The sequence below is a fragment of the Euprymna scolopes genome, chromosome 5 (assembly GCF_053919585.1).
Source record: "Euprymna scolopes isolate OS-2025 chromosome 5, ASM5391958v1, whole genome shotgun sequence".
NCBI lineage: Eukaryota > Metazoa > Mollusca > Cephalopoda > Sepiida > Sepiolidae > Euprymna > Euprymna scolopes.
Window position 1 is genome coordinate 17,892,010 of NC_136486.1, and position 23,337 is coordinate 17,915,346.

The 23,337-nt window shown below is 33.2% G+C and overlaps 2 protein-coding genes across 11 annotated transcripts in view; one reads left to right on the plus strand and one right to left on the minus strand.

Annotated features, from left to right (window-relative positions):
* LOC145276714 (heterogeneous nuclear ribonucleoprotein K-like) overlaps positions 1-19,296 on the minus strand; it is a 57,577-nt gene extending 38,281 nt beyond the window's left edge. For 5 of the 10 annotated variants that reach the window (XM_080127916.1, XM_080127909.1, XM_080127918.1 and 2 more), the window contains exon 1: positions 18,957-19,267. The gene's annotated coding sequence lies outside the window, so the exon portion shown is untranslated. Of the gene's footprint in view, positions 1-9,118; positions 9,289-18,956 lie in introns of those variants that run through there. The other 5 variants (XM_080127919.1, XM_080127913.1, XM_080127917.1 and 2 more) reach the window with 4 other exon arrangements.
* A 1,654-nt stretch (positions 19,297-20,950) lies between these two features.
* LOC145276713 (DET1 homolog) overlaps positions 20,951-23,337 on the plus strand; it is a 361,408-nt gene continuing 359,021 nt past the window's right edge. Inside the window, exon 1 of the mRNA XM_080127908.1 lies at positions 20,951-21,073. The gene's annotated coding sequence lies outside the window, so the exon portion shown is untranslated. The remainder of the gene's footprint in view (positions 21,074-23,337) is intronic.

Here is a 23,337-nt window from a genome sequence, read left to right on the forward strand (position 1 = left end):
GAACACCAGAGTTGATTGGACAAATAAAGAATTTCATTAGATAAGGACAGTCATATGTCTATAGAGACAATAAGTGCAGTTTAAATGTGAGTGTGCAAACTACACAATTATTCAAAGAACGGAAGATGCGGAAGATCTGCACAAAGTTTGTCCCAACAGTGCTTAGAGAATATTAGAAAGACGTCATGATAGCAGGGAGATGGTAGAGCTGATCAATTCAGATCCCACAATTCTTGATGCTCTGGTGACCTGCAATGAAAGCTGGATCTACTGCTATGACCTAGAGACCAAGAGATAGAGTTCCCAGTGGAAGCATGGTAGCTCTCCAAGACTCAAGGCCAGACAGAGCAAATCCACCCAAAAACTTATGGTCCTTTTTGACAGCATGGGCATGATCTACATCTCAGACAGTCAAGAAGAAATACCATGTTGAAGTTTTAAGAGAGTTCAGAAAGAGATTCTGTCAGAAGAGACGAGCACTCTTCAAATTAGTCAGTGGCAATTTCCACCAGGACAATGCACCAGAGTCCACAGCTCCATCTTTGTCAGAATATTTGACCAAGATGGTCATCAAAAGTTCCCTACTCTGCTTTTAGTCCAGACCTTGCTCCCTGTAACTTTTGGTTATTCCCTAACCAAGGAAAACCTTAGAGACTGTTGTTATGAGATAATTAAGATGAAAGAGGTTATGACGGTCATTGACACGCTCACATAAGAGGACTGCCATTGGGCCTTCCAGAAGTTGTTGGAAAGGGGACTAGAGTTTCATGTGTGTACTATCAATAAATGTGCTTATACAAAAAAAGTCCGGAAACTTATTGAAGGCACCTTGTAATATCTTTTTTGTAGTCATGAGATTATCCTCCATGGTAGCAAATTGACATTATCAATCATATTTCATACATAGATTTAAAATTGTACTTTTGACAATGTGCTGAACTCTAATATTGCTTAACACTTGATTTTGTTCTACTCTTGTTAGGCGGCAATAAAATATAGTCTTTATGTCATAACATTGCCGTTACATACAAAGAGGAAAAGAAAAAAAAATCCGGGTCTGCATTTTTTTCTTTTTTTAAAAGTTTTTATTACATTACTCTCCCTTCTCAACACCACTTAAAAGTTCTAGCCATTGTCCGTTTCACCCGGTGTACACTTTACTTCTTCCTCCGGCCATATGCCAGCACATTCATCCTTAACTTCACGTCCATTTTCTTAGATATCAACTTTCTGCCCCATGTCTGCCTACCTACCTATCACACACACACTTCCTAATTTGCATATCCGCTTTTCCAGCTGCTGCTGATCTTCGCAAGCCATCCTTTGATGCTGCTGATACTTTCCCCACACGCCCAATGTTACAATATTACTCTATATTTGGTCAGTGAGTGGGTGTAACAATTTTTTTTTTCTTTACAAGGTAGTCATCGCTTAAGGCCTAAAAGCTACTCAAGGATAAGAGTTAATGAATGTAAAGTAGTAGTTCAGTAATCATCAATGGTGTAGATTGAGTAGCATTGAGATTATTTAAGGGGATGGCTCAAGAACTTGTTACATTGGATTTAAATGCTACCATATTGTAATCAGTCAGGAAGCAGACCAATGGAACAGTGTTCTGCATGTGGGCAGTTCTAGAAAAAAAAGCTTTGTTTATGGAATCTGCGTTTAGAATTCAGCACAGATAGAGCGGAGGGGGAATTGTTGAGAGGGGTTGTAATGAGTAGTTGAAGTGGGGGGGGCATAGATTGCTTTACTGGAATCAATGTCTTTGATAAGCTTAGCGACCTCACTCACAGATATTTGTATGCCTCATAGCATATTTTTAGACACAGGAGGAAATACAGTGGATAATCGGGCTTGGTTAAAAAGGGTAGAATTTGCTGCAAAGTTTTGTCAGATGCTGATGAAATTACCTCAGGTCCATTGATGATGGTTGGGATAGAGCACACGTCTTTGTTCAGGACCTTGTTCATTACACGAACAAAACTGGTGAAAACCAAGCTGCTGCTCAGACTACTTTAAACTTAATGTATAGAGCATACGAATCTCATTCTTTATTACTCTTTTACAGTGGTTGCTAACAGTCCTAAAGGTGACTTTAGTTTCATAACCTCTATTTCATTGAAAGCAATTAAAATAATGGTTTCTGTACAAAATGGCAGTGGCACATTCTGGAGCGAATGACAACTGATGAGGCTTTCGGTGGAATTTCTTGAGGGTATGAAATGGTCTATACAAACAATTATTCTGTCAGGTCAGATCCTATAGAGGATAGGGTTTATTTTTTTGAATTTTTATAACTGGCTGTTGTACATCATTTTATCCGACTTTTTATTAATTTCTTTTCATATAATTGTGAAAGCAGGTGGAGGGAACGGAATTACCCAATATAAGAATGTCATTGTTTTGTTCTATTTGGCGTTGCCCAGAAGCAATAAATATGAGAATACAGTATTGAAAGCTCCAGTAACTTATTACTAGGGCTATGACAACAGCACATTCTTTCCATTGTTTTGACTCTCGAGCATGTACCCGTTGATATCTTATATGCTTTTATATAGTGATGTGGTTCTCGGTTGATTAACTAACTGTGTCGGATATATACTCGAGACTCAAAACAATGAAAAGAATATGTTGTTGTCATAACCCTATTCAGCAGAGTAAAACAAGAGTAATTAATTAAGATAAGGTTGCGGAAGACGGAAACAGGCGAGCGAGAGACAAAGATACAGTGATAACTAGAGAAAGAGATACAAATATAAAGATCTTATACAATTTCACTCCTATTTAATTTTATATGGCCCCAAGTAATGCAAGTATCCATTATATAAATCTCAGTTGTCTGTATGCGTGTCTGCTAAAAACTGGTTATCTGCATCAGACAGGCATGAACAAGGTACCGTTAGAAAGAGCAATCCCTCAGAATAACATCTAAAATTTTTTTTTAAAATTGTCACGTATTTTGTGTATAAATCTAGTTTTGCTTGAGGGGGGGGGGTCCTTGGTTTTGACGCTATTTGTTATTCTCGCATGTGCTAACAGTAGATTCGTTGATTTTAAAAAGCTAAATTTGCAACACGACAACATCAGTTACGTCTTAGTCTGATCGATAGAGTGTTCACTTACAAACTTAGGTTTTGCACATTTGGACCCAGCATTTTTTTTTCTTTCCTACCTTTTAAAATTTTCAACTTATGCGCGCCAATCACGCTGCATTTTTTTTTCTTCTTTTCAGTTTGGTTCTTATTTTAAACCATATTTTATATCCCCCCCCCCCAGTCATAGAGAAGATACAAATGGATCGGCAGCAGATTATATTAATAATGATTGTATTATTAATATAATCTGCTGCCAATCCATCTACATCTTATCTACATTTTCATTTGGAATTTCAATATATGACAAGTTGACACAAACAAGGAAATCACTCATACAAATATGTTCGTCTATGGAAATCCTATACACATCTAGAAACAGGCATAAAATCAAAATAGTCCAAAAATCAATATTAATCTATTTTCTATAGATCAATAAAAATTTTGACTACTGTTGTATTTTGAAAACTCCTATTTAAATAAGATTTTTACTCAACTGGAAGGATGGTATGACAAAGTAAACACTGCACTACCCCCCCCCAAAGAAGGCAATACATGGGAGGAGAATATTATGACAACAGAGCAGATACTAGAGTACTCCCCTGAACTTGGCATGAAAGAGTACAATAATGGCAATAGTATAGTTTCAGTTCCAGAAAAACACTAAATTTGCATTAGCAATAAATTTTATTATGAAATTAGGTCCAAAGTGCATTTGTTTCTTTATAAAGTCACTAATCTTAATGGTATAAAAAAGGAATGAATAACTTGAACCTTGGAAGAATTTATAATTTTGTCCAGAATTCCCCTATTTAAAAAAAAAAAAAAAAAAAAAAAAAAAAAAGTACCTGTCGCGAAAAGAAAATTTTTAAACGAATTTGAGCTTTCAATGACACCATACTGAAATGACATTCTAAATTCTTGCAAGTTTTTTTTTTTTTTTACACAGGCATCAACCCATTATCAAGGCCAAGAGGCCACTCGAGGATAAGGGTTAGATCGTGTACAGTAGAAATTGGACAATATAGTAATCAATTTGGTAAATTTGTTAACTTATATGGAACAGCTTATCAAGAACTTGTTTACATTAGACTTGAAGACAACCATATTGTAGAAAGCAGGAAAACAATTCCACAGGTGTGCAGTTCTAAACAAGAAGCTTTGTTCATGGAATCTACATTTAGGTTTAGGCAGATAAAAAGTTTGAATTATTTGAAGTCCTCTCTCCAGTGTTCTGTCAGTCTATTTTCATGATGACATTGCAATATCATTGCCGTTTTCTTTTTAATATATACATTACAATTACATATCCACTTAATAAATGCTCCCTTATTCTTTACCGTTCATCAGAATAATAGTTTAGCCCTAACATACCAGCTTGCTATTACATTATGCTTGCATATGCTATTTTCATAGCAGATCATCACATAACCAGCTAAGCTTGGCCGCCTGCACATGCGACTAACATGAAGCCTTAGTGTTTTGCCTTATCATACTAGATAAGTTTCCTTTAAGTTGATCTCACTATATTTTCACATAAAAATATCCTTTGACTATAGGTCGAGTATACGTTCAGCACCAAATCTATTCACTTCCAATGGAACGTGTTGCTTCGTTTACTTTAATAGGATATTCACGTTGAATTAGTTTTCCTCTATATTTCTGTTGCCTACACTTTTGTGAAAATAAGCGGGGGGGGGGGGGGGCACTTAGAATAGATTCACATAAAATTGTTGCCTTTTGTAATTTTTCTTTCTCTGGGTAGATGATGTGTGGGGAGGGTTCTCCGTTTGCCCAGTTTTCTTTTGTAAAGTTAAAGTACACATTGTCCAAAACAACCCTCCATATTTTCATAATAGCTTTCAAAAATCATAATTTTTTATGAACATGCTCCTATAACATTCATTTGATATAGGAAAATCAGCTATTTATTACTTTTCTTTTTTAAACAGTCGAACCATACATTTTTACGGGGGGGGGGGGGGTCAACATTTATACTGTTTTAGGGAAATTATTTGGATGTTTAGCAGTATTTGTTCATGGTTTCAGTGCATTGTTGGATGAAAGTACAAAAAAAAACTTTGCCTTTGATAAGATTGGGGGGGGGGGGTAAGTGGATAAGATACTAAAACTTTACCTTTTAAAGAGTTTACGCTTTGCAAGTTAGCTTACTTTTTTACCAGTAGTTGTGTTCATTAGATTGAAAGCATAGAATGTTTAGACGCCCTAACTATCCTAGGCTAAGAATGGACTTTTAAATAACTTTTTTTTTTTTTTTTTTTTTTTTTTTTTTTTTATTTAACATGATCCTCGCCTCCTACTAGACAAAATTTTGACACAAGGTCGGTTCTTAATGTGGAATATATCACTGCCCAAAACGGAGAACTGGGTCAGAACAAGAAAATTGATTTAATATAGAACAATTTTTATCTAATAGCCCAGAGAAACAAATGTGTTGGTTAGAGGATCTGGAAAGTTATTTTTGTATGCAATGTCCCCCCTCCTATTTAGTGAAATGGGAAAAATGTATTACATGCCTCAGAATTTTGCCATTATCTTTGTTGAAATAATATTCATACATTAAAAAAAAAAAAAAAATGGAAATCTACTGCTCACTTAATACAAAATACATTTCCATCAATTTACGAGACTCAAAAATAATATTTTAGGGTGTTTATGCATACCTAAGTTAATTTTAGGTACATATTCAGTAAAAAGAATGCTTTGCGCTTCTACACTATTGGGATGAAATTTCAGAAATCGTAAAACTGAATTTCACATGAAAATGATATCTATGTATTCCTTGTATTTTTAAGATTATATCGAAAAAATACGAAAATGATAAAGTAGAAAATCATTTATTAAAGAAAATAAATAGAATTTGATGAAAACGACCTAAGACACAGGGCTTGCTAGTTTAAAAATAAAAGCAATTAATTTACAAGATTTTTGATGCACAACATTTTACTTACAAGGACAAAAGTTTAGTCAATTTTTACTTCCTTTACAACACTCACCTTTAAAATGACAACTTATTAGTTTTCGGCAGACCCAAACGAGGGAATCTAAACTAGAATCAGATGACCAGGCCTTCACGTGCTTTAGACTAACTTTATTTTCTTTACCGCTCTCCCTCGACCCAGAACTGTATTCTAATCAATCAGATGACAGCATAAATATAGCACTCTCTAGAGTGCTCAAGTCTAATGTTCACCACAGTAATTGACTTGGCTTCTCAACTAGACACTGCTAGTAGCATCACACTATCCCATTTGACAGACAGTAATGTTCCTGACCCTTCTTCCAGATTGTCAGGGCCTGCAAACCTCACTTTTGGACATATTTCTGATAATTCCTGAGGATTATGTAACAAATACCCATTGTCTGGAATACTGATCATGCTGTGATAATGATACAAATCACCATAAACTAAATCCAAATTGAAGAGCCATTGCTGAAAATAAGGTAATACAAGGCTGATTGGTATGCCATTAGGGATCACATAAGAGATGTTCCATGTGAAAATATCTATTCTATTCCTGCAGAACAGTGTGCAAATGAGACTACTGAAAGGTTTAAAGCTGCAACTGAAGAACATGTTCCCACACGGTCGTTCTATAGCAAATTCCACTCCCCAATGGTTTACTTCTACTTGCGCAGCTGCCATTGCTTAAAGGCAACATGCATACTGCAGATTTATCCAACACAAGTCCAGTATAAATAGACAAAAGCTTAGAAGTAATTGTAAGAAAGAAATAGCTACAGCTAAGAGAGAATATACCGAAACTATCAGAAAACATTGAAGCACAGAAATTAGGAACTAGTGATTTCTGGAAAATCTATAACAGTGTAATAAATAAATCAATTTCCCACAATTCAACAATCTTTAAATTTGCCTCCAACTCTACTTTGGATCTAACAAACTACTCACTCCCAGATTTTCCTTCACAGACAAAACATTAGCTCTGAAAATCACCCCCCCTCCCATCTCAAATACATGATATAAAAAGACCGAGACACCTCAAAAGCATGTGAACCTTATCTCATCTCTGAAGTAAAAAAAAAAAAGCTCCGTTGAGCTTACAGTTTTGTCCAAACTTTTCAACAAATGCCTCCATGAATCTGGCTTTCATGACTGCTGGATAATTGCTTCAGTGGTACCAGTTTACAAAAATTCTGGCAAAAAAACTGGCCCATTAAATTATTGTTTCATTAGCCTCATCCCTGATTTCGCCAAAATATTGAAGTGCATACTTAATCTTTAGTCCATCACTTCACAGCTGCTAAACTTCTGTTCGATCAACGGTATGGATTTAGGTAAGTCTGTTCTACTGCAGATATTCTCAATGTAATCTCTGAACATATATACCATGCACTGGATAAGGAAGGGGAGGCTGGGACATCAACCTTTGACAGGGTATAGCACGATGGTCTTAGGAAAATCAGATCATATGGTATTACTGGATGAATACTTAATTAAATCCTTAAATGGGAAGAATCTAGGCTATCCTCGATGGTTGTACGTCAAATCAATTATATAAACGCGGGTCTGCCTTAGGGGTTTATCCTTAGACCATTATCCGATATTTATAAATGACGTCCCTGATAAAATAATCTCAGGAGATTATTATATTTGCTGACAACACCACGTTCCATAAAAGACAAGGGGAAAACGAATGAACACATATCCAAGGAAATGGCGGAAACCCTAAAGGAAGACCTCCAGTCTCTAGTGGAATGGGGCCGTAACTGGTTAGTAACATTCAATGCTGCCAAGACTAAGCTTCTTTCCTTTAATAGTTACAAGGAACTTTCGACCACTAATAGCCATGACCAATGATACATTACCTGAAAATACTTTGTTCAAAGTCCTTGGCTTAACACTCACAGGGAATGTAAGTTGGAAGTATCCTGTACCTCTACAAGGTCACCATTTGCCCATGTATAGAGTATTGTCACATTTGTACTGGTGCATCTGCTACTAGTCTCACTCTTAAAAAGGGTGAGAAAGAGCCACCATCAGGTAGGCTTCAACCTCTGTCCCTCTGCCTACTTTACAAGTATTTTAATGGTAGATGCTCTGACGACCCTTGTACCCCCCCCTCAACGTAAATACTGACAAGTAGCAAAATTCCACTCCTACACAGCAGAGATTCCCAGACGTCAGAAAGCCTTCTACTCTAATAGTTTCTTCCCAAGAACTGCTAGACTTTGGGATTCCCTACCAGGTTCCCGCTTTTCTTACTGTACTTGCATGCAGAAGTTCAAGTATAATGTAACCAGACATCTTGCTCCAACTTCCTACATAGTATCCCAGCAAATTATGTCCCAGATAGTAGTCCCCTACATCCAAGTGGCATTGTGCCTTGTTTGGGGTGAAAAGGTATTAAAATAAACTGGAGCAAACAAATAGTTTTCCTGATATTAAGACCATTATGCAATGTAATCTGTTTTTACTGGTGGCCATGATTTATTGCACAAGCACACATTTTTGCATGAACTAACATGGCCACGAGTGTAAACAATTGGGAATTACATTGGATGACGATCTTAAAATAAAATAAAATGATTCATCTGCCCCAGTTTTAAATGTAATATTGCTTTTCAGCAGATGCGAAAAAAAAAAGTCATTTTAAAAGGTGAGCGTTGATTTGGAAAGTAACAAATGACCAAATGTTTCCTACGATTTCCAATTAAAAAAAAAATCAATTCCTGTAGATGATGGATTTGATAGTAATTGCGTAGGTTTTTTTAGCATCCAACCTTTCAAGTTAAACACCATGCTCCTACCAGAACACAGCTTTAAAAATTCTATTAAAAATAATAAAACTCCGAGACAACGCCGACTAGAGGTTTTAAATTCAATGGTTTAGTTTCATGAAAAGTATTGAACAATTTAACAAAACATGAAATTCTAAATCGATATTAAATCTGAATATTTTTACATTTTAATGTAATAAACCTATTTCAGTCACTAAAGTGTTTCGGGACTATATGAATTATCAAATTTAATTGTTACTTACTATGCGTTAAAAAGTCAAAATCGTACAGAATACGGTATTTTGAAAGCGTACACAAACCACGCATTAGTCGTCACGTATGGAAAAAAATGGTAGCATTTCGATGAATTAGCAGTAACTAGAAGATATCACATGGAAAAAGATAGGAACGATGAAAAAGCGGAAACAGGAAGAAAAAGAAAAAAAATCACGTGACCCTGCTGCTGCTGCTTATTGGCGCCTTTTAAAACAGATGGACAATTTGGAACCGGACAAATTGTTATAAAAAGGCGGAAAATTTTTCGGGTATTTATGAAAAACTGTTGAGCTATATTCACTTCGACGGAAAAGCAGGCGAAAATAAATTAATTTTGAGCTCCACCAAAAAGCAAAGACAAAACCGCGTTTCCTACTCATATCAACTAACTTAGAATATAAAAAATCTTGAACGAGGAAAGGAATGGAAAGCTTAAACGGCATCACACACACAGTTGGCATTGGCAAGGGTACTAGTGCATGAGCTGGCCTGGGCGTGGCTTATCACTCGCTCGGATTTCTCCGTAAAATGACGTCACATGCTGCCATCTGACGGAGAAAATGGACGAAGGGTGGGGTGCGTACAGAGCATTTTCTTTAATTACTATAAAATTAATATAGTGGTAAAATTATTTAAAAAAAAAAAGAAAACAGAAGCCAAATTTGAAGCCAAATTAAAAAAAAAGAAGGCCAAACCATTTCAAAAAAGGTCAAATTCACGAAATTAGCCATTAAAAGAATAATAAATGGTAACAATAACATTATGAATAAAAGTTACTTTCCAACTTATCTGCATCATTCGTTGGTATTTTTAAGTAGTTTTAAGTGCTTTTTATTTCATATCGAATGTTAGAGCGGTTTCCGCTAACTTTGCCAAATTTTAAAATGCCGTAAAACATACCCTGTTTTTTTTTTTTTTTTTTTTTTTATTAATAATTACTACTTTTTTAAATAGAAAAATGAATGATGCAGGTAAGTTGCAAAGTAATTTTTATTGTCAAATAATAACAGAAAAACTTACCGTAATTATTTTTCACATGCATGGGAGTCAAATAGAAGAAAACTTGTAATGTTTCCAAGGAAAAAAGCTAAACAAAAAAAAAAAAAAAATGGACGACTCTGACAGCAGCAGAAGCGCCAAATACAAGTTTCCAGTGCTTGAAAAATGAATTGACGAATAACACCGACCACTCTAATTTGTTTTTTTTTTTTTTAAAGGTAATTGAGGTCGCTGACAACGAATCTGATAGTCAAACTTGGTGCAAATTTACCGTTTGCATGGTATTTACCCCTGAACCCACGAACTACTTTTGACCATTTTGCAGCTTCCGTTTATGCTACGCGCATACAGGGGGGGGGGGGATGTGGTGTTGGGGCGCGCGCGCCCCAACACCACATCCCCCCCCCCCCTGTATGCGCGTAGCATAAACGGAAGCTGCAAAATGGTCAAAAGTAGTTCGTGGGTTCAGGGGTAAATACCATGCAAACGGTAAATTTGCACCAAGTTTGACTATCAGATTCGTTGTCAGCGACCTCAATTACCTTTAAAAAAAAAAAAAAACAAATTAGAGTGGTCGGTGTTATTCGTCAATTCATTTTTCAAGCACTGGAAACTTGTATTTGGCGCTTCTGCTGCTGCCAGAGTCGTCCATTTTTTTTTTTTTTTGTTTAGCTTTTTTCCTTGGAAACATTACAAGTTTTCTTCTATTTGACTCCCATGCATGTGAAAAATAATTACGGTAAGTTTTTCTGTTATTATTTGACAATAAAAATTACTTTGCAACTTACCTGCATCATTCATTTTTCTATTTAAAAAAGTAGTAATTATTAATAAAAAAAAAAAAAAAAAAAAAAACAGGGTATGTTTTACGGCATTTTAAAATTTGGCAAAGTTAGCGGAAACCGCTCTAACATTCGATATGAAATAAAAAGCACTTAAAACTACTTAAAAATACCAACGAATGATGCAGATAAGTTGGAAAGTAACTTTTATTCATAATGTTATTGTTACCATTTATTATTCTTTTAATGGCTAATTTCGTGAATTTGACCTTTTTTGAAATGGTTTGGCCTTCTTTTTTTTTAATTTGGCTTCAAATTTGGCTTCTGTTTTCTTTTTTTTTTAAATAATTTTACCACTATATTAATTTTATAGTAATTAAAGAAAATGCTAGAATTAATTTTTCAAGTAGTTTCATGTCGAAATGTTCTGGAAACTTGTATTTGGCGCTGCTAGCCCCCCCCCTCCCCCTGTCGGCCATTTATTTTTTTGCGTTTTCTCTCTCTGTACGCACCCCACCCCCACCCTTCGTCCATTTTCTCCGTCAGATGGCAGCATGTGACGTCATTTTACGGAGAAATCCGAGCGAGTGATAAGCCACGCCCAGGCCAGCTCATGCACTAGTACCTTGGCAAGAAAACCATTCATACTCAATCAATCTCTAATAATACAACTTCGTGTTTTTCTTACGCCTTCAAGATTAAAATTGAATTTAAATTTATTAGGAATCAAATATTTACCGAAATTATAGACATAACTTTAAAATATTTAACAAGGAAGGTCATTAAATTAAATCTGAAAGAATTTCTTAGATTTTAGCTTTATAGTTCGATAACAAAAAAGCTTTCAAAAATGTAACTATTTTCGGTATACCCTATTTTCTTCCAAGAATTTGAAAGATGAGCACACGTAAGAACTGCCGAGAAATAAAATTTTTTTTTTTTTTCATTTATTCATAAAGCAAAAGGTATTTAATAACAAAATCAGTTAACAACCGAATGGAAATGTAAAATTTGGGTGTTTCAAAGAACGAATTGCAAGAAAAAAGGAACGAGATGTAATCTGGGGTTATAAAAATTGCTTTCAATAGGCGACATTGATAAAATCAAAGTAAATAAGTTGCCATTATGGAAATTGGTAAAAAAAAAAAATAAATAAATAAATAAAAATAAATAAATAAATAAATCCCAAAACACAAAAGATTCATGAATACAGAGTAAAAAAAAAATCGCATTAATAATTAAGTTTGCTTTCTACTAAATAAGCCGCGCCCAATTGTGACCCATGTGCACAGATGACGTGTCTATAAATTGGTTTCAAACTAAAAACGATACACGCGATTTATTTACAAAACAACGCATATCTATAGCGAGAAAATTATTACATTTTTAAAGTTTGGTTGCCTTTAAAAAAAAATAAAAATAAAAACATTGAAAGTAAATTTTTATTTTAGGAAAAAAAAATAAATAAATAAGACTTTATACAACATTTTGGTGATTCATTCACTCGGAATGGTATGTATATGTCGCCGCACAATCCGATGTGAAACGCGCAAACAGATGGGACCTGGAAAATAAACCGGTATTTCTATAGCTGGGAACCCATATCGACCTGAATGCTTCGACTTATGAAACAATCAGTGACTTGTTACTACCCCAGACTTGGAGTTAACGAAAACCACTAGTTTATATAAATCCATAGTACTCCTTGGGCGTTGAGTTCCATGGCGACCAGCAGAAAAATTTAATGAGTAAAACTACAACAGAACACCGACCAATAAAATGTTTGTTTTTTTTATGGGTTTTCGGGGTCGCTGACAACGAATCTGATATTCAAACCCGTCGCAAATTTACCGTTTGCATAGTATTAACCCCTGAACCCTTGTACTATTTTGTATCCATCGCCATCGTTTATGCTATTCTTACATGATGCGTTCGCGCATGGACGCGCGTAGTAAGGTGACTTGTCACATCGCGGAAGAGTTTTTTAGCAGACATTTAAAATAACAGGAAAGTTTTCAAAAACAAAATGTGGTTCATTTTTCTGTGTTACGTAGTTTTTGATGCTTTTTTAATTGCTCTAAAAAAGTTTTCACGAGCGGTCTACCAAAGCATTTTTATTTTTATTTTTTTTTGGAGGGGGGGGTTCAATTATAAAACTCGTACAATATTTAACAGGTGCTTCTGCAGTTTAATTTACCGTTTTTCCGTAAGTAACGCGCCGACATACACCGAGCAGAAGAAGTTTAATTTTTCAAAAATTCTGCTTACATTGGGGGGTAGAGCGATGGATGAGGTTATTCTGCTCGGTGTATGTCGGCGCGTTACTTACGGAAAAAACAGTAAATTAAACTGCAGAAGCACCTGTTAAATATTGTACGAGTTTTATAATTGAACCCCCTCCCCTCAAAAAAATAAATAAAAAAACGAAAAATAAAAATGCTTTTGTAGACCGCTCGTGAAAACTTAATTTTTTAGAGCAATTAAAAAAGCATCAAAAACTACGTAACACAGAAAAATGAACCACATTTTGTTTTTGAAAACTTTCCTGTTATTTTAAATGTCTGCTAAAAAACTCTTCCGCGATGTGACAAGTCACCTTACTACGCGCGTACATGCGCGAACGCATTATGTAAGAATAGCATAAACGATGGCGACGAGTTGGCACAAAATAGTACAAGGGTTCAGGGGTTAATACCACGCGAACGGTAAATTTGCGATCCTTATAAGATTCGTTGTCAGCGACCCCGAAAACTTAAAACATTTTTATAGGGTCGGTGTTCTGTTGTAGTTTTACCCATTAAATTTTTCTTCTGTTCGCCATGGAACTCAACGCCCAAGGAGTACCAAATCCACATTTGTTTCGCAGCCGTAATAAACAAAAAACACCGGATATTTGCTAAATGCTAACACAGTAAACTAAACTTTAGGGACATCTAACGCACGCGGCAGATTAGCCCCCCCCCCCCCCCCACGTAACTGCTTTTAACATATTTTTACAGTTTAAAAGCAGCTTCAAATAAACTAGTAACATTTTTCAGCGTACGAAAATAATGAAAAGTGAGTTCCAATGTAGTGATCCTTTTGAAAGCGTAAATACATAAAATCTAGCAAAATTTAAGTCATTGTTAGATTTTCATTGAATTTTCCGTACTTATAAATTTATATTTTAAAGGCCGTTTTCGTTAAATATAGGATTTTTTTTCTTTTGCGTGTGTGGTGAGCAAATATATATATATATATATATATATATATATAGTCATCCACATACAGTACTGTTTCGATGTATCACAACTCATCAGTGCGGCTAACACCTTTCCTTAGTCGAGGATTGAACCTACAACCATTGCGTTGATAGTCGGTAATTCTACCAACGGTCCCATGGGATATGTGCTCATAAATGACCTCAACAAATTTCCATTTAAATAAACACTCGTCCATTGCTTTTCTACATTGCTCGAGCTGCTTGTTTACAAACAAACATTCCCCAGTTAAAAGATGGAATCGCCCGATCGAAGGCAAGATGCAAGCAAGCAAGAAAGATCCAGCGTTTTTTTAATTATATAGATAATTTTTTCCTAAATCGGCACAATTAAGTTATGCTCGATGAAACGCCTTCACGCACACACGTGTGTGTGTGTGTGTGTGTGTGTAGTGAATATTTATTTTTGCTTTCATATTTTACCTTACACACGTTTTGTTGAATGGTAAGGAAAAAAAGAAAAAAGGTGCTTCTACACTTTATTGCCGAAATTGAAGACGCCATTTTTTTTTTCACGCACTTGCTATCCAAATCTAGGGGAGACATCATTTGGTGAGAGACGGTGGAGGGGCGGGGGGGGATGTTGGTGGCGGCCGCCCCTCCACTGTCTCCCACCAAATGTAAACAGAATTTTTGTAAAATATTAAACAGTTCTTCTGCTCGGATAATGTCGGCGCGTTACTTACGTTAAAACGTTCAATTAAACTGCATAAACACCTGTTAAAAACTATACAAGTTCTATAACTGAATATCCCCTCCAAAATAGCAACGAAAAGCAAACTGACAGCCCCCCCCCCCTAAAAAAAAAAAAAAAAAAAAAAAAAAAAAGTTGACCATAAAGTGAGTGCATTTAAACTCTTGTTCCTTGGAATTTTAAACGTTAGTGGTAATTTTAAAGGATTTTCCGAGGGTGGAAAGAAAGCTCCCCCCGGAAAAAAAAAATCGTGGCCACAAAAATGGGTGCTCATTTTACCTGAAATTATGGAAAAGTGATTCCCCACTTTTAAAAATAACATTTCTTTTGGAAACTACTCGTTTGCCGTAATTTTAAACGTGGTTTTCGTTTTCAGCGACCCCGAAAACCTTTTTGAGTGGTAATTTTCGAGAGTGGAGTAAGTCTTCATGGGTTTGTATTACTGTACACAGATTCGAAAAAGTTGTCAAAAAACAAATAAATGTTATCAAAGGCAAGATAATTTACTTTTCTACCAAACTGGATATATTTTTCGTGTTTTTATTCAATTTAACATGTTTATTCAGCTCGAAAAGCATACAGCGTTTACCGATGTATTGGAAAATTTAAAATGGCGGCAGACTCTCTTTAACACGGTAAGTTCGGGAAAAGGTGTTATAAATAATAAAAGACAAAATACTATTAAAAAAACACCGAATATATGTCAACCTATGTCACGGTAATATATATTGAGCGAATTTCTAACAGTATTTTGTCTATTTTATTATTTATAACACCTTTTCCCGAACTTACCGTGTTTAAGAGATAGTCGGCCGCCATTTTGAATTTTCCAATACATTGGTAAACACTGCATGTTTTTCGAGCTAAATAAACATGTTAAATTGAATAAAAACACGAGAATTATATCCAGTTTGGTAGAAAAGTAACTTATCTTGCCTTTGATAACATTTGTTATATATTTGTTTTTTGACAACTTTTTCGAATCTATGTGTACAGTAATACAAACCCGTTACTTTTCTACCAAACTGAATATATTTTTCGTGTTTTTATTCAATGTAACATGTTTATTCAGATCGAAAACCATAGTGTTTACCGATGTATTGGAAAATTCAAGATGACGTCTGACTCCCCTTTAACACGGGAAGTTTGGGAAAAGGTGTTAAAAAACTGGATAAAATACTGTTAAAAACTCGCTCGATATATGTTACCGTGACATCTAAGCTTGACATATATTCGGCGGGTTTTTAATAGTATTTTTCTAGTTTTTTATTCATAACACCTTTTCCCAAACTTATCGTGTTAAAGAGGGAGTGAGGCGGCAGGCGCCATCTTGAATTTTCCAATACATCGGTAAACACTGTTTTTCGAGCTGAATAAACATGTTACATTGAATAAAAACACGAAAATTATATCCAGTTTGGTAGAAAAGTAACTTATCTTACTTTTGATAACATTTATTTGTTATATATTTGTTTTTTGACAACTTTTTCGAATCTGTGTACAGTAATACAAACCCGTCTTCATATTTACCTTTGTTTTTTTAGTAAGTTTTAAGGGTATTTCTTTCTAACTGCTGACTTTTTACGGCGTACCCCAGAGGAAACACCCCAACCACCCCATGTTAGGAACGGTTCTCGGAATAAACACCCAACCTCTCCATGTTAAGAACGGCTTTCGAGGTCGGGGGATGTTTATTCCGAAATCCGCTCTTAACATGAGGTTGGGGGTGTTTATAATACGCTGGGGCATGTAAAAATTAACCCAACAACTTTTATCCTCTTTAATCCAAAGAGGAAAAAATTATCTTGTTTTGTAAGTCTTTTTTTTTTTTTTTGAGAAACCCACTGTACTGTGATACTTCACGGGGAACGTGGACCCTGCGTAAAGGGTGTTTTTATTTAATTATTGCTCCCTCAATGCGTATACGGTTTTCTTTAGTTTATTTAGTCACGAAAACTTTTTGAAGGTGCTATTTGAGGGAAAAAGGGGGGGGGGTAAAAGCATTATTTGAATATGTATAAAAAAAGTAATCTAAAAAAATATTTAGTGAAGAAAATAAAAACATGAACGAAAGTATGAATCAAATTTATCCAAAGAAAAAAAAAATTAAAATAAAATACACGCGCGATTAAAAATAAAGTCTATGTATGATTATATATATATATATATATATATATATATATATATATATATATACACACACACACGAAGAAGAAGAAAAAAAACCCGCTCGGAGGGAGCAATCATTAAAGAAGCGGTTTCTGAGTTGCTTGGTGTTTTTTCGCCGTTCAATGAAACACGTGTAAGACAAAATATTATAAAAGAAAAAATATATATTTGGCGTTAGAATGTTTATTACCGTTATCAAGGTACTTCTACCGTGCTGAAATAATTTAGAAAGTCATTCTTAACATGGAAAAATAGTTTTGTAACTTCTGTACTTTCACCTAACAATTTAAGATATAAAACTTGAAAATATGTAAAAAAAAAAAAAAAAAAAAAAAAAAAAAATTTAAAAAAAAAACACTAACATAAGTGCATAAGCACCTAAACCCAACTAATTAAGATGTTTACCCATTTTTATTATTATTAAAAAAATAAGTTTATAATCAGGAAACCTTTTTCTTTCAATATGACTAGCAAGAAACGGTTTCAAATGAATTTCAGTGCTTCCGTCTCGTGTTAGCTCAATTCTACATTTTTTTCTTGTTTTTTAACGGGCGCAAGAATTTTACAATTTATTAACTATTAATTTAACGTTCATTTTTGTTAAAGAAAAAAAAAAAAAAAAGTTTTCACCAAGACGCACATGGAACATGATAAAAAAAATTAACGTCTTAGGATTTTACTTTTTGTAAAATTTAAAATAAAGATTTTTTTTAATCGTTTACGATACATCCAATTATTTTTTATTTTATTAACAAAAATATTTTAGTGCCCTAATTTCACTATATCCAGTGATCAATCTTACAAGCTTTCTATCTGGGAGTGGCATTTAGATAAAACTAAAAGAAAAAAAAACTGGATTAGTTTTTAAAGAACTAATCCAGATTTATGAAAATTTTAAATTAAAAAGATACAAAAAATTAAAAAAAAACTGGTGAATTTAATCGAGAAGTTAGAAAAATTAAACGAATATAAAATGCGATTATATGTAATTTTTTTTTAAATGAATGTATTTGTCCTTAAAATCTTGCGTTTCCCGGGATTCCGCGATTTAAAAAAAAAAAAGAAAAAAAATAAGAGGGGGATCGATTTCAAACTTCACATAACTAGAAATAGAACCCCCTATTTTTACAAACGGCAATTACGATTATTAGAATCCGCTTTTAAATCTTTACAGGAAATATATTTATGTAAAAGATTTTTTTCGCTTTAAAAACAGAATTTATCTACATAAAGTGTGTAATGTATACTAAACAATTTAAAAGTTTTAAACTCAATTAAAAAAACAGTACTTAAAAGATTTTAAATTGCGTACGTTTTTTTTTTCAGCGTCACAAATTGTTTTCAAAAATATTTTTTTTCGATTTGTAAATTTAAACTTACATCGAAAAGTAAAATAAATTTAATATATTTTAGTGTATTTTTTAAATGGATAGATTTATTTTTATTACTACCCACGACCTTTTCCATAATATTAAAAGATATCAAATATTTAAATTAAGTCTTTATTTTAAATAACCAATTTTAAAATTACAAATGTGGAAATATATATACATATACGAATTAAATAATTTAGTTTAGAATAGGCAATTGTAAACTAAATTAACAGATTTAGTTTAGAATTTTTCTAAAATTAGAATAATAGGGGAGATTTTATTTATATTAAGTACACGTATAACTTTACAGAAATTTCTAATATATTTAAGTTCAAATATTTTTTAAAAAGGAGGTCGATTGAGATGAAATCTTAATTACAGACAACTAAAGAGGAAATTGGGAATATCAAATAAGCTATAAAAAGGGGGGGATTTTTTTTTTTTTTAGGAATTAAAAAGAAAGAGACAAGAAAATTAAAGGCAGCAGAATAGTTAAATGTTAAAAAATAAAATAAAATAAATAAGAAAACCAGACAAGTGGATACTTACAAATTAAAAAAAAAAAACACAGAAAATAGCTGTTCCTTTTCTATCAGAGCAGTCGCGCTAAGCTTTTTTTGATCAGGAGAAACACGCTATTATCACTCTACTGGCGTATATATTATTAGCACGATGCTTAAAAAAAATGAATAAGAATAAACAGGCCAGCGGTTAATTCTTAGTAGGCGTATGCACGCTTAGGCTAAGTATTTATGTATGTCAGCCTTAAAGGTGGCTGAAAAGAGAAAGAAGAAGACCGTCTCGCTGGTTTAGCGTTAAGAACAGGCACTCTAAAATGGCCGAAGCATGGAGTTCTGACCTCCTTATATGGCCGCTTACGTGCTTGTACACAAGCGCTTTAAACAAATAAAACGCAAACCATAAGCAATCAAAAACTACAAACAAAATAAATACTAATTTTAAAATTACTAAATATATTTTATATATAGTTTTTAAAATAATGGTTCGGCGATTACGCATATTAACCTATTCGAACGTGGCCTACGTAAATAGAAGGCCCTTCTGCTAAAGTTGCATTACGTGCTGACGTCGCAGAATAAAGTACAATGGGCACGCTTATGCGATAGACGACTGTTAATTATTTTTAATTTGGTGCATTTTAAAATTGATAATTAAATACACTTTTATAAAATAAAACTTCACTAGAGTATTTTCACGGTAAAATATAACACCGTTTTAATTGCACGTATCCAAATATAAAATAATTCTTTATCTTTCGGAATATAAAATGCAGTTACTTTTGGAACAGTTTTATAAATCCCTCGGCAATTTCTATCAAAGCTTAAGCAGAAAAACAAAACTATCATCATAATGATCGTCTATCGCCTAACTGTGAACATTATACTTTATTGTATAACGTCAGCAGGTTACGCGACTTTAATGAAGCGGCCTTCTATTTACGAAGGCCACGCTCGAGTAACTTACTATGCGTGATCGCCTTAATATATATATATATTTAGGTTCTTATTTAGAATTCAACCTAATGAGAGAAAAAAACGAAACGAAAATGTTATATTCCAAAAACCACGTAAATTAATCAAGTAGTTTTATAAAGAAAAGCATTTTTAAACGATTTAAAGTGATTAACGTGAAGTTGGTAGCATTACAAGGCTAATCTCGCAAATTTGAATTATTGTGGAGTTAACTGCCCTTGTTTTTTAGCTGGCGACAAGAGATAGTCCCTTTTTGCTTACTCATAAAATTTGATTTTCCTAGTTAAAACTAAAACTACTTGATCAATTTACGTAATTTTGGGAATATAACCTCTTCTTTTCGTATATCATAAAGACTACAACTTGAATGTCTTCAAGTCCAACGTAAACAAATTCCTGATGAACCACCCCCTTAAGTAGACACTTTAAATATCCACACTAACGTACTGTACTTACAATAACCCTTATCCCTGAGTGGCTTCCGGGCCTTGATAAGTGGTGACCACTTTATAAAAAAAAAGATTTTCTCTATTTTCTCTAGTTTTTTTTTTTTTAATTATGTTGAATTCTATATATGAACCAATTCTTAAATAATTAACAAGTAAATATTTGTTACAAAAATACACCATTCTTTAAAACAGTCATTTTTTTTTTTACTTATTTTTAACAATGCGTTATTTATTAACTTGTTAATCAGAAGAGGCGACTCGAAGTCCGCAGCAAAGTGTCAGATAAAAAATATTCGCATTATACTTAACGTTTTGCATAAAATAATTAATAAAATTATCTCATTGTTTTGAATTTGTTTTACTTTATGAAATATTTATTGATTTCTTTTATTATTTTTTTTTAGAAAAATAGAATATTTTTTATATGACACCGTTTGCTGCGGGCTTCGAGTAGCCTTTTCTTCTGATTCATCTTATTAACTTGTTTTATGGATGTTTTTATTAATTAAGTAATTAATTAATTATATACATAGAGAGAGTGGTATTTATATAGGCTTGTCTGGATGAAAAATTCGAAATAAACAGATTTTAATGGAAGTAAGAGGAATAGTAGTTTTGTTCGCTACATAAGGGGCCCTTCGTCTCACCGGTGTTTTTCATTCGAATTTAAATGTACGACATTCCAAGAGAAATAGTACAGGACTTCCCAGCAAAAATTGCACGGGTACATACCCTCTTTTTTTATAAATTTTGAGAAAAAAAAAAAGAAAATAATATTATTTAGAAGAGAGTTTACACTATCTATCACTGATAATGTTTTTTTTTTTTTTACTTTTTTTGTCTGTCCTTTTTGAGTAAAGTTAAACATATGACTTGCGTTAGGTGTTATTTGAACTAAAATTTAATTGTTTATTTATTGGTTTGACATTATGAACTTTAATTGAGTTTATTTTGTAATTATTCTTATTTCATATTCGCTAGGGGTGGGGATATTTTATTTAGGAAAATTCAACTGAAAAATAACTTCCTTCCCTCCCCAACTTTAGCTGTTTTACAAAAAATGAATTCACGATGTTTAGTCCGCGTCTCGTGTTAAATTTTTTTTTTTTTTTTTTTTTTTGTAATGTTTACAATCCCACCCACTTTTTGACCGAGGTTTTGGTTAATTCCTATTTTAGTAACGTAAATTTAGTTAAATGGATTTTAACATTGGTTTTAAAACTTTTAAATTAAACTATTTTACAGTAAAAAAAAAAATATAACGTTAAAAACACTGATTTTATAGCAAATACCAAAAGTACACGTGGAGCGCCAAAATGAAAACTAAACCAAGAAATTATAGTCGCTATCTTTATAAACGTATCGAAAAAAATGTTAAAATACGATAATTCAAGTTAATAACCTTGTCTAGATGATCATTTCACGTTTCCGATGAAACTTGCTGTTTTATTTTGTATTCTACTTGTGCATAATACGAACCGTGCTGAAAGGTTATTTAGAAAGCCATTACTCATTCTTAACATTTTGTAACTGAGTTGATTCAGGTAAATTATTTGAAACTTTTGGGTTTGTATTACTGTACACATAGATTCGAAAAAGTTGTCAAAAAACAAATATATAACAAATAAATGTTATCAACGGCAAGATAAGTTACTTTTCTGCCAAACTGGATATATTTTTTGTGTTTTTATTCAATGTAACATATTTATTCAGCTCGAAAAACAGTGTTTACCGATGTATTCGAAAATTCAAGATGGCGTCTCGCACCCTCTTTAACACCGTAAGTATGGAAAAACGTGTTATAAATAAAAAAAACTATACAAAATACTATTAAAAACCCGCCGAATATATGTCAACCTATGTCACTGTAACATATATTGAGCGAGTTTTTAACAGTATTTTATCCGGTTTTTTATTTATAACATCTTTTCTCACACTTACCGTGTTAAAGAGAGAATAAGACTCCATCTTGAATGTTCCAATACATCGGTAAACACTGTATGTTTTTCGAGCTGAATAAATGTTACATTGAATAAAAACACAAAATATATCCAGTTTGGCAGAAAAGTAACTTATCTTGCCTTTGATAACATTTATTTGTTATATATTTGTTTTTTGACAACTTTTTCGAATCTATGTGTACAGTAATACAAACCCGAAACTTTTTACTTAAAAAAAAAAAAAAAAAAAAAAGGTATGCAGAATATAGACTGCTATTTTTTTTATTAGGATTTTCAAGTTGAATTCAATGTTATGGTATCTTTGGTTTATTAAATTGTTAGATGAAAGTACAGAATAGTTACAAAACACCCTCCCTCTAATGTTAAGAATGGCTTTCTAAATAACGTTATTTTCAGCATGGTGTAGTGTGGTGTGGTGTGGTGACCTATTCAACAAGTAATATAAGGGAGAGGTTTAATCTCTCAATACCAGACGAGAACAAATGAAAAGACATAAGGTAAAAAAGTTAAATTGACAATGTCCGAGGATCACGTGACTCGGCGAGTCACTGACTCGCGTTTATGTAAAACTCGAACTAGCAAACTGAATGAAACTGAAACGAAATACATCATTTTCATGACTTGTTTGCTTTTACTTGTTTGGAAACAAAGCATGTTGGTGCTTTTTCTGTCTTGAGATTTTGGTACTCATGCAGTGCACTAGGTAGGTGTATCAGAATTTGGGGGAATTGTTGACACCCCTAACACGAAACTGCGAATAAAATATAAAAAGAAAACTCGTAATTTCTCTTAAAAGTGGGTTGTTTATTTTCTTTATGGATTATACTTCCAAAATAAACTATTAAAGTTGTATAAAAAGTAATAGAAATATTATTTTTTTAATAAACAGTATTTACTAAGTGCCGGCGCGCTTCCATGCAGCCATTTTTTTACGTAATGAAATCAATTGATTTTTACGAGTTAAATATTTTTCAATTTTTAAACTTTAAAAATCTATCAATTTTTCTATTGATTCAATTTTTACGAT